The sequence below is a fragment of the Hippoglossus hippoglossus genome, chromosome 6 (assembly GCF_009819705.1).
Source record: "Hippoglossus hippoglossus isolate fHipHip1 chromosome 6, fHipHip1.pri, whole genome shotgun sequence".
Taxonomy (NCBI): Eukaryota; Metazoa; Chordata; class Actinopteri; order Pleuronectiformes; family Pleuronectidae; genus Hippoglossus; species Hippoglossus hippoglossus.
Window position 1 is genome coordinate 6,193,664 of NC_047156.1, and position 12,985 is coordinate 6,206,648.

The 12,985-nt window shown below is 44.1% G+C and overlaps 1 protein-coding gene across 3 annotated transcripts in view; it reads left to right on the forward strand.

Annotated features, from left to right (window-relative positions):
• Positions 1-6,521: 6,521 nt before the first annotated feature.
• The window catches only part of tspan9a (tetraspanin 9a), a 162,048-nt gene continuing 155,584 nt past the window's right edge, over positions 6,522-12,985 (forward strand). For all 3 annotated transcript variants that reach the window (XM_034588311.1, XM_034588310.1, XM_034588312.1), the window contains exon 1: positions 6,522-6,745. The gene's annotated coding sequence lies outside the window, so the exon portion shown is untranslated. The remainder of the gene's footprint in view (positions 6,746-12,985) is intronic.

Genomic DNA, 12,985 nt, shown 5'->3' on the forward strand with positions numbered 1-12,985 from the left:
GTTGCTTCCCACAGTGGGAGTGTCGGCCGCGCGCACACAGAGCCTCGCTGCTCGCCATGCAGCATGTAATCTAATATGAGGAAAGCTATTTAGGATATTATATGAGCTGCCATGGCGAGGTCCCTGTTGAGATTTTGAGTCGTAAAAACCAAAGCCCTTTTCCACCCTGCAATCAACAGTGAGAGCGAAACTTTTTAAGGGGAAAGCCCAGCGCCCTTCGATCCCCAGGACACTGCCAGAGAGAGGAGAGTGACATATGGAAGCAGGAGGAAATAATGAAAGAAAACCCATCTCTGCCTCATTGACATTTCCACATTCTCTGTGTGAGATCTGCAGAGCTAGTTTGGAAAGTGAAGTATCTGCTGTTATCTTCACATCCCACAGCCAATAACACTGCAGGGGTGCTCATTAACACACACTGAGTCAGGGACCTAAATGTGTCCTGAGCCCAGCTGCGATTCTGTGTCCACCTCCTGTTGGACACCGCGGGAAACCTCCAGCACAGGAGGAGCCGATGGACTTTTGACCCGTTGATTTGCACGGCGCCCTGCAGCGACCGGGGCTGAGGGCACTTCTCCGGTCCAGCTCTGCCCAGCGAGGTGCGTGACGCTGTGCTGCAGACACAGACGTGCTGGTTGAAGGGCACCGGCTCCGACAGCTGAGGTGTGACGGTGGCACGAGGCGCCATGAATAATTCATGACGAGGTTTCACTGTGACTTTGATGCTTTGCCAGTCATGTCAGAAAACTGTTATTTGGGAATAGTTTAGTGTTTATTCAACTGAACGGTGACGCCGCGTTATCCTTTAAAGTTTATAGTCTGTTAGAAGACAATATGATGCATTTCTTGTTGCATGATTATAATTATACTTTCAATTTATTCCGAATTTTAATATACAGGGAAATAACCTAATTATTGTAGAAAGTCATTCCATCCATCCATCATCTATACCACTTATCCGAGGCCGAGCTGGAGCCAATCCCAGCAGACATTGGGCGATAGGCGGGGTGCACCCAGGAAAGGTCGCCAGCGTATTGCAGACAAACAAACATACAGACAAACAACCATTCACACCTATGGTTAATTTTGAGTCGCCTAACATCTATCTCCATGTCTTGTGACTGTGGGAGGAAGCTGGAGTACCTGGAGAAAACCTGCACAGACACAAGGAGAACATGCAAACTCCACACAGAAAGACCCCCGGCTGAACTGGGATTCAAAGCGGGAACATTCTAGCTGTGAAGTGACAGTGTCAACCACAGCACCCCCCAACAGTTAATAAATAAAATGAATATCCAAAGCTGCTTTCTGGTAAGCTCTGAACTCCAGAGAATCTCCCGACATTCACAGGAGGGGCTGAACGCAATCATCCGAGTGAGTTTCTCCTGCCAATCCCCTGGTACAGATTCCACAGAATGTCCAAAGGAGCTCACACAGCATGAGATCCTCTGCAGGATTCCCCGTGTGCGTATGGGCGTGTTTATGACGTTTGTAACAAGCGAAAATGAAAAACAAAAGAGAAAACAAATATCTCAGGACGTCACTTGAACGCTTCTGAGATTTCTGTGTTGTTGTGAATGTGTCTCAGCAGAGAATCTCCTGCTGCATTGTTTATGTGTGAAAGGCAACAATTCTGTGGACATCCTCCGGAGTTCATGTCTGAAAGTCACTGCTTGGTCATTTTGCTCCCTGACGTGGTCCTGGTTGAGGACTAACCTCTGTGAAATCAATATTATGTTAAATGTCTCCAGTAATTGCCTGTATTTCTCTTCTCTACTTAAATAATGTGCTCGTTTGACCTTTTAGAAAAACAGACCTGGTTCTCCATCATTTGTTTCCAGGCAAAAACAACATTAATCCACCGCACTGCCATTAATTCACCGACTAGAATCCCCTGATTAAGAGAAATCAGTGTGCTCTCCTTTAAACAGAAGCAAGACGAATAACTGAGCGCTGAGACGTGAGGTAAGAATAAGTGAGGACTCAAATGTCTCTCTCTGGGTTTTTTAAAGCTGCCCCCTGACCTCCTGTCCGTGCTGTGACAAAGCTGCGAGAACATCTTCCACCTGCAAACGTCACCACGGCGATGACGAGGCTCCGGAAGCTACAACAACAAACACACTCTGATTGGACAGACGCTGACCTGAGTGGGTTTGATTAAGACCATTAACGTGTGTTTGTGGAATTATTTACTGTAATCCGCTCAGACGTAAACTTGTAAGTGATGTAAAACTCAGGAGTTTGTAATCTGTGACATGTGAATGAATCTGTAGATGAGGGAGAAGGTTTTTGCGTCTGGAAGTTTTCTGGTTTCCGTCTCTAGTTTGACCAATCACAGGCTTTGTTTGCCCACAGGTTAACGACCTAGTGACACACACACACACACACAAAGGTTTCAGTGCTGAACCTTCGCTTCCTGTTAACTTGCAATCTGTGGGGGAACAAGACGTCCGGTTCCTGTGTTGAGGCAAATCGCAGCGTGGCTTCGTCTTGAGTTCAACTTTGGTGAACTTCGATCCTATAAATCTTCCTCACATTCACGTACGTGTGACTGTGCCCAAACAGTTCGTGTGGAGAGGAAGAGAGGTGGAACTATTAGCTTTCTGCTTTATCTGCATTCGCTGCAGATACCTGGTTATATAGAGATTAGACTAAATGTCATCGGGGCCTGAAACACCTACAGAAAGTGTTGAGAAACAAATTGGACTGTAAAGAATGAAAGATTAAGTCTTTCCCACTTGTCTAAGCGAGAAGCCCCAAAACATTGGTCTGATTTGACATCAGATGAAAGCCGATGAGCTGTTTGGTATAAATGCAACACACAGTAACACTTTGTCTTCAGTGTTCAGTGTTCAGCCTCCATTTAACAATCCTCATACTCTCTCTCAGTGTATTTCAGTGCAAGTACTTTGTTCCACAGCAAAATGGAAAGATGATGTAAGACAATAGCACAAGGATTTCAGGCTAGTCGCTGCTTCAGCTGGTTCTGGCTCGAGCTCCACTTTTCCTACCGTCATGCTCACACCAGGTGTTTCGAAGAGAAGCTCTTTCTAATCGACAGCTGCTGAGGATAAAATCCGTCCCTCGTAATGTAGTCCTGATAATTACCTCCTTATACTGATGATAATATCTTACAACTGCTGTTCCTGCTGCTCAGAATGTTTCCCCAACGTTGTCCTAAAACTCAGGAAAGAGCTTTAAAACTGCTGCGGAAATTTCACTGGTTTGTTTCTCGCTTGCAGGGATGAATGAGCTGTGACACTCGATTGATGCAACTCAGAAATCACAACTCACCGTGTGATCTACAGCGGCCACACACTAAGTTCCTCAACATCCTGAATCCATCCTTTTCCCAGCATGCTGTGCTGTTTGTCTTTGTTCTAGCAGAGAGCGATCTGCACGACAGGCTTCACTAAGCATCACGGACGTGGTGTAATTAGTGCAGCTCTGGCTCTCCTCCAGGTCCGTCCCATGCTGGCTATTAAGTCATTAACCCAGGATACTCCACCTGGGCTGCTCCCTCGTGTTGTAGATATTAATGCTGCCGAGACGAGAGGACAAATTAGAGTCTTATTATGACCCCAGCTGTCGTGGAAATTAGCTGTCACATTAAGATGCTTCTTAATGTGACATCCACGGCATCTTGAAACACGGAGGAATTCATGAGGAATAACTGAGGAAATTGTCTTTTCCTGACTCAGGAGGAGGACGCCTGACCGAACCCTGGATGGGAATGTGTGTGTAAGCTGCAGTGATTCTTCATAAGACAGAGGAAAACATTTAGATAATGGACAATTCACTTTACCTGCAGGCTGTAAAAGCTGGTGGCACTCAGCCAGACTCTCTCTCTCTCTCTCCCTCCTCTGGCTTCCATGGCGTTTGGTTCTTGTTGTATAATCAGATTTCCTTTTTTAAAATTTATTTAAAATAAAGTTATCCTCATACAAAACTCACGTGTGGTCCGTTCAGCATAGAGTTGGGCTTTAACAGTATTTTCAATATTGCTAAGAATCAGACGAGCCACCCGAGTTTTGTCCAAATTAAAATACTGAAGAGTTGAAAAGACAACTGCTCCCAGGTCAAATAATCATCCCTCATAACTAATAAAACATCAACTTGTCCTTTTCTCTCTTTGCTTTTCAGAGTTAAAAAAGACACAGCTTGTTAGTTCACTCTGGAGGTGCTGGTAGGTGGGTTTTAACACCAGTGCCTGATGGTTTCCCATCTTTAAGCAAAGTTACGCCAACCAGCTGCTGATTTCATGACAAAGAACATGTAACATGAAAGAGATCCGTGTTTCTTCTTCCCATCTCACTCTGCTGGAAAGTGAACTCTGGACGTAATAGTGTGAAGATCTCCGATGTGAAAGGCTAACTCAGAGAAGAGCTTCTAAGAGCCTTGTCATTACACAAAGTCTAAACACGTCAGGTCTCCTTTCTGCTCAAATTATCCCATCTATCAGCCAAGCAGCATGCGCACTTGATTATGTCTTTTAAATTTGTCTCAGTAACACTCGGTTAATCGCAGTGTAATCATGACAGCGGGGGGGGGGGGGGGGGGGGGGGGGGGGGGGGGGGGGAATCCACAGACACTCACGATGAGTGATGAGCTCAATTTTGGGTCTTCTCCTCCTCTGCATGGAAAACTAACACGAGGTGATTGTAGTTACAGAGGACGGCTGAAGTTTACACAAGATTTAAACCAAGATCATGTCAAAGAACTTGGTTTCTCTTCTTGAGATATGATAAGATGATCACGATACAATACGATACATTACGATACCATACAGTATGATAAGAAAGTGTAAGAATATAAATAATATGTGCTATGTAATTGGAATATTTACAATGTAAGCAGAATATGTATTTTAAACAGAATATATACAGTGTGAACAGAATATATAAAACATAAACAGAATATGTGTAACAGTGTAAACATAATGTATAACTTGTAAAAACAGCATATGCAATTCAAACAGAAATATGCAGTGTAAACAATACGTACAATGTGAACAGAATATATAGTGTAAACAGAACAGCTGCAATGTAAACAGAATATATTCAGTGTGAGCAGAATATACACAAAGTATACAGAATATACATGGTGTGGACAGAATATATATGTTAAAGATAATATATATACAGTGTAACAAGATAACACATACAAGATATTTTCATGTCCAGATGTAAAATGAGTCTTGCCCAGTTCCATCAGTCAAACCTGAGTCAGATGGATTAGGTGCTCGTGGTTTTCTGGTTCTGGTTACATGTGAAAACATTTGAAACGAATAACAGTGGACATGAGTGTTGCCTGGTTTCCCACATCTGTCTGTTTCAATATATTTGTTTCCAATACCCTCTCTTTTACTATATACTCTATATACTATATAAAAAAAATGAATGTGCTTGAACGGACTGTGTTTATGTGTGTTTCTGGTCTCCGGTCCAAGCGTTTCCCCCAAAGGAAAAGTTTGGGCCAACATGTTGGCTCGGAGGCTGCGTTCAAATGTTCTCTTCGTACCCTCTGCTCCCTTTAATCTGGTAATTACACACATGGCAGCAGAGGCACCGGCGGACGGCTCTGTACACATCAGGCTGAACACCGTGCGTGTTTCTGATTTGGACACATGAACACTTCATGATCTTGTCATCGGAGGAGCCCTGTGTTTTCTGGAGCGGCTGTTTTTACTAAAAGAGACATCAGGGGAGAGGAAGAATACCAAATCCATCACTGACGGGTGATTCGCTTCAGCCAAGCAGCCACAGCGTCCATATTGTTCAATCCCATTTAATGCTGGCAAGGTGGGCCATCATGGTGAGGTTGGTCAGAGAGGACCCCCCGCCCTCTGTCTCCATGTAGAAATCATTGGTTTCTGAAGTTGTGACTTACTGGGAAAACTGGGAGGTTGTAGCTGTTAATGGAAAGACAATGTTGACATTTTTAACTTCTTACACATTGTAACTGGGTCCTAATTAAGTTTTTATTATTATTATTATTATTATTATTATTAGTAGTAGTATTAGTATTAGTAGTAGTAGTAGTAGTATTGTGTGGGTACTGCTCCTCCTTTTTTAACCAATCTTGTGACATTTTCCAGTGTTTTTTGAAATCTCAATAAAAAAAACCAAACAATAAAACGTAGAGTCCACATTCAAATATAAAAATGTTTGTTTATTCTCTGCAGGTCCCATTCCCATTTCATTTATTACCTCAACAATGTCATTTTCTCCATAATATTTACATTACCCTGGTGTCAGCTGTCAAAACTCACTGTTCTTCTGTTTTTTCTACAACTCCCAAATTATTATAATATACCTCAACGCCTGGGACTCATCATAATAACTCAGATTTTACGGGCTCTGTGTAATGCTCCTATAAAGGTCCGAGGTTGTGACGCGCCGGTAGGAGTCAGTAACAAGCCCCCTTTCCCTCCTTCCTCCTCTTCTTCCTCCTCCGCAAACCTCCATTTCCTCCTCGTTCCAAACAGAAGTATTTCGCTCCTCAGTTCATCCCCTGAACACAGAGAGTTGTCAGGAGACGTTGTTTGGATTCCTCACGTTTGTTTAGTCGTTGTTGTGCGGACGGAAGCGGAATAAAAGGAAACAGCAGCAGCAGGCTGGTTCCAGCTGGGAAAAGGAAAAAAAAGTTTGTGGGCTGAAGCTGTTGCGCTGAAGTTGCGTGTGACTGGTTTCCTCTCCTCCGTCGACTGGGCGGTGAAGCGGTGAAGCGGGAGAACTGGCAGCAGGTGAGAAGCAGCTGTTTCTGTTGTTTGTTGACTTGTTTTGTTTGTTGACATCCGTGCGTAATGTCAGGCCAAAACCCAGCGCTGCGTTCTGTGCCATCCAACTTTCTCTCTGTCCCGTCACTGCCTCGTGAGATGTGAGATGTGTGATTTCAAATATTGCCCCGAATTCAGAATAAATAACCACAACATGATGTCAGTATAACGAGTGGGTTTGAAGTGACCTTATGGTTTTTTAAACTCCTGGATCATAAAAAATAAGTTGCTGCAGGATTGAGTTTTAATAACCCCCATGAACTCCTGGTAAAACCATTCCCTTCCCATCGATATTATTTGATGACCTCTTATTCCTGGCAGGGGCATCATGAGGGTGTCACATGCCAACAGGCTTTTGAATGTGAGCTTTTAGCAGATGATAAATGGCTCTTTTGAAAAGAAAACATTTTATCTCCTCACCCTGTCCGTTCTCCTGCCTGGAAATATCTATCAGCGTTTGATCAATGGTAGAAACAAATTATTTTACTTATCTCTCCTTTTTTATAAATAAAAAGCTCACACTGCTCCTGTTTGATGCCGAGTGCATGTTTTTGGTTGGCATTCACCTCACGGAAACAAGTTGATCTTGTGAGGCTGCAGGAATGTGAGGACTCCAAAAAAAGTCCCTTTTTCGTTTACAGAGGAAGCAGCTGAGGGAGATGCTGCTGTCATTCATGGGAGGAAACACGCTTCGTGCAAAACAATAAACTCATCACCTCAGACCCTCACTGATTTTCTGACAATTCACTGCTGGCGTGTGGCTGTTGTCGCCCAGATGAGCCTTTCATCTTAAGTATTAGGGTGTCTCGAAATGTGAATCTGATCCTGATCACTGAGGAGGGGACACCTCAGACCTGATTTCACCGTTGGCCCCCGCTGCTCGAAGTGCAAAGTGTTTGCACGCTGATGAATTTTCAAGATGTGAGGAATTATCGCTTGACTCGAGTCTCACAGGGAAGTCTCTGTCTGCTGAATGAAAAACGACCGTCTGTTTGTAATTTATCACATGCCCCTTCTCACTGTGGGATACTTCTCACTATACCCCTTGGGGGAGTGTTGACATTGACTGCGGGACGTATTTTGTGAAAGAAACACACTCATTGGATTTCACACGGGAGTCTATTCTGGTGTCTGGGGAGGGGAGAGAGGGGGGAGAGAGGGGAGAGAGGGGAGATCTTGCACCATGTGACCCCACATTCCTGCCTCCCTCATGGCATGGTCACAGGGGTCAGTGCCAATCCAGCACCCACCCCACATTCCCCTTGACCTATACTGCATCTATACAGAATTTCACTTACTCCCTCATTTCCCACATAGCGGTGCCTGTTCTCAACCTGTGTGGAATGAGCTGTTCTCTGGGCCCGTGTCGATGCTCCGGAGCCACTTCAGAATTATTCCTTCTCATCTAGCGAGTCCTCCTCAAAGAGTTCTACAACCAACATACCTTCACTTTCTTATTGTTTGAGTGCTGCACGTTGTGTTCGGAGCTTTTCTTAAACAGCCTATATGGTGCAGAGTGAAGTTAGAAAACTGCCTTCATCCTACCTGGTTCATCTGCAATGAAGATTTTGGTTTGACCAATAGCCGACCACTTCAGAAAACATGTTCGACTCAGTCCGCAGACTGCAGGCACACTACTCAGACCCCACTGCTTGTTTGAGCGTTTACATCAGATTAGATATGGAAATGTTGGATTAATTTCCCAGCAGCCATATCTCTACTATCCACACCCACCTTCAGACTGTATAAATGAGTTGGAACCTTCCGCTGCTTCTCATTTTCTTGGCCTTGCTTTACCAACGTGCAGTCACCGACATCAAAGTTCGCCTTCGACTGACAACCAACAATCACAACCTCTGTGTCCAGAGGGTTTTCCTCACTGGCTGATTCTCTGCGTAGGTAAACAAAAGCGTCAATGTCAGCCTCCGAGCGTGTTTACTTCCTCAGCTTTCTCTCTCTCTCTCTCTCTCTCTCTCTCTCTCTCTCTCTGTCCCGCACCGTTACCATAGAGCTCGCTCTCTGTGCTCCGTCCCTTCATGAAAGTTCCTATTCTGTGGGCCGGGGGGGGCCGTGCCCGGACCGTCCGTGCTGGGCAGATCTCATTCTGCCGGCGCCTCACAATGGCTGAGCTGTGCTGCTATATCAACATTTATTTCTCTCTTGCCCCCTTTTTTAATCACATGGCCCGTCGGCAGCAGGAAGAGCAAGGCCATGTGTCTCTGTCTTTGTCCGTTTGAGACGGTGCTGGTTCTGTGCTGCTGACCCGTCTCACTCTGACCTTGCATCTTGTGCCTTTTTACTACAGCCCTAATTTCAGGCCTGCAGGCGAGTCCTGCCACTTTGTTTCATGCAGCCTACTCAAGCTGCACATTCATTAGATTCAGATCAAATATCTAACTCCCATATATACGCAGCCTGCAGAACATTCTGTGCCTATATTTTGACCCCACTGTGTGTGAGTGACAGCCGGTTGTTGAGTGTCAAGTCTATTTCTGAGCCGGGGGGGTCCTGAAGGTGCAGCAGGTTCCTCTCACCGCAACTAAACTCACGCCTGAATCGGTGTGTAAAGCAGCAGCAGGAGGAGGGAGGGATACGTGTGTCATAATCATTTTTCAGTCCGACCTTTGTTTCCCCCCCACAGAGAACAGCTTGCATTTTGCTTTCCATGCATCACTGCCTGTAAAGCAAAGGAGCTGATCCGGTGAACCTGTTGAATGCCACCGACATGATCTCAGTCTGCGGCATTTCGGAGTACGTGCCACACATGCCACGTTCCCTGTGTGTGTGTGTGGAGGCGAGGACTCGGCGGCCGCTGTCTGCTCCGCTGCTCTCGCACTGCATCGTGCTGTTTTGTTCCTGTGCCGTGCAGGATTTGTAATGTCAGACTTGTTGACTTTAGCAGGCAGAGCTTCCTCTCCTGACGCCGTGTGGCCGCCGCCTGCGTCAGTCGCCTTTTGTCTGCGCCGCTGGACTGCTGTGTGGGAATTTGTGTTTCTGAGACACCAGGGGTGGACGCTCGTGCAGCTTAAAACCAAATCTTTCTATAAATGACGTTACGCTCAATAACCTGTAAACGCTGCTTGGAAATCAATTATTTGCCAAAATGTTCTTAAACTCGGTTTGGTCTTATTTTTTATGATTGTTGCATAGCTGCAAAAATCACATTTAAACAATGTGTGCAGCTCTCTGGCCGTCTTTTGCGTTTTTATTGCCAAATGTGAACTCATGTGTGGTGTTGTGCTTGTGGTGAGCTTTTCCTGCCTGTCCAATCAGATTATATTTCACTGGGTAATTGTGTTTTCACTATTAAAACAAAGAGGCTTCGCATTTGTCTTCACCACTAACTTAATTTCTGCAAATGTTGAGCAATGGTACCTCTCATATCGTTCTCCTCCAACTTTTTCCATTTTTTAAATATCATTTCGCTTCTTTTACAAGTGTTTCCGAATGCATGAGAGGCCTGGTTGCAATTAATGACAATTTTTTTTTTTTCTTGTTGCACATATGGTCCTTCATCCATTTCAGACATAACCAGTGTGAGTGTGGCTGTTCTAGCTGAGCGGAGAGCTGTGGTGTAAAGTTTCCTTTTGAAGGGACTCTGTGACATTACTGTACTCGTATATTATTCCGCGCTGATTTTATTTGTTATTTGTATGGCAGAGATTTCTTTCATTTGACTGGTGACAGGGTTTGACTCTTGTTATATATGTCCTCTCTTTAACGTCTGTGATTGTAGCTGGTCCAGGACTTGGGAAGGGGGGGGGGGGGGGTTTGTCCCATTTTCCTGCTCCAGACCATTTTGACCATTATGTGTTTGAGATGGCTCCAGGACTTTGATCATGGGATATATTAGTGCATGCAACGTATTAGCTTTCAGTGTTTAACTGTGGAACCACACTGGATGAAACGTGGCACCTCTTGTCTGTGATGATGTCATGGTCCTGGAAACGGGGACAGAGCACAGGAGAGTCAGATATTAGCCGAACAGGTTTAAATATATTACTGCAGACTCCACTCTATTGTTTTTGGAGATTGCTTTGGAATTTTCTATTCTATCATAGAGACGTTCTGTTCGACATGTGTACATAAAATGTGTAAAAGGATTCATTCCCCCTCAGTGCCCCAGCCCTAAAACCCATTATGAGTCACTGCTCAGGCCTGTATCCTAATGTTAGGAAGCCAGGAAACGGTAAGTTCCACAGTCTATTAGTGAAACTCGTGCAACAATCGAAAGGGAGACATGATGTTAACTAATGCAACTCCACAAATTACAACATTAAAGATGATCAGCGAGTTGAAACAGCTTTTAAACAAAAGAAAAAAGAAATATGATTTATACAGTTTTCATAAAGGTGATATTTATTTCTGGACTTTTGTAGTTTTACATTAAACTTGTGTGTCTGTATATGTGACTTGGTAATAATAATACTAGTAAAAGTAAAAGCCATTTGGTAAAAAGTAACTTTTGAGAGATAGTTTAAAAACAGTGAAGTTTCCAGTCAGTGTTGCTCAGGTAAACTATTCCAGAGGTTTAGGGCCCTGAAAGCAAAAAGGTCCCGTCACCTTTGGTCTTCAATATCGAACTTATCAGCTTGTAGCCGGAGATCTTATCAGTGGTTTGGATCATTTTGTTTCTGCACTAGCTGTCATGTTTGATTTCCTTGACAGAGGTAATGGATAATGCTCATAGAGAATTAACTCGTCAGGTGGTGCTTTCAGGCTGCATTCAACAACCTCCATCAACAATATGAACCAGCTTGTCTGCAGCCTGAGACGTTTAATGTCCAGAACAAAACAAACTCTGTAGCTCTAGGTATCACTGAAGGTTGCTCAAATGAGTCTCAGAACATTTGAATCAAAGAAATACCAAAGTGAAGAAGTCCTCGGGGGACGGCCGGTAAACTGAGTTGTTTCACTCTCAGCAGCCACTTTGAATTATAGTTTGTTTACCACTTTGCTGGACCCAAAATCCCAGACATGTTCCCACACACTTGTCTGTGTTTGTAAAGTCCTCTCATGTTTGTGTGTAATAAAGGGTCACAACATACATTTAAAAGAGAAAGAATAACGACCCCTCAAATTACAGGCTGCCTGATGGAAGAGCTACCTGTGTTCCCTCCCACAGACGGTCAACAACATTTTATCAAACCATGACTCCAAAATGCTGCCACGCCTCCCTCTATACCTCCTCTCACAAATCAGTCACTTTCATAGTGCGTCACCAAATTGTGAAGGTGGGGAAACAGCTGTTTAATAAAAATATCCCACTATACTTTTTCACAGTAACTCATGACACATAGCATCATTCCAGAAAACTGGGAAAGTTTCCCAATGTCCTGTGCAATGAGAATTATTTCAAGCTTGCAAGCTCAACAATGAAGTGACCGCTTGGTGTTGTGTTGTTGATAAATTCATATTCATAAATGTTGGTAATTTCCCCTTGGATGGAGTTGAAGCAGCTAAGTTAATTGAAAATGTTCCTTTTCAAGCATTGCAAAACTTTTTCTGTGCTTTCACGGAACTCCCTGCTGGGCAGTTTCTCTGTGTCTGCAGCCACCAGGGCTCTTGAGGCCAAAGGACATTTATAAAAGTTGGATGATGGGTCCGGGGGGGGCTTTGGCTGTGGAGGTGACTGTAGTTGTGACATTGCATCAATAACAAGTCGTGACGGCTCAGAGGGAACAGCGTTTGGATACTTTCACAGTATTAATGCATCTAGATGGGTTTTATAGTATGGGTCCTTTAAACCAACAATTCAACCATGGTGCATTAGTTTTGCTTTATGAATGATCCTGATAATGCAACAGAAAGCAACTGCTGATATCTTTTAGTGCTGCAAGAACGGTTGCAAAAGATCCAATCATCTATGTGAAGACGCCGTCTCCTATGGAGGAAACTTTAAAAAAAACATGGTTGAGGCAAACACTATAAACGATACAGCAGAGAAAAGGCCGGAGCCAGAGGCTAAGAGGAGTAATACGTTAAATGAAGCAGTAGCTGCTGTGCTAACATTCAAAGTGTAGCCTACATCCTGACCCGCACCAAACAGGTCACGCAGGGTAATAATCAATTAGCCATGTAGTTGTTAGTGGGAGCCATCATCTCTATATTGAGTTCCAGCAGAGCAGACCATGTTTGAATATTCAAGGCGTCAAACATCTTTGGATTTTACTTCGAGAAGCACAGAGTTAAAACAACCCGAATGTT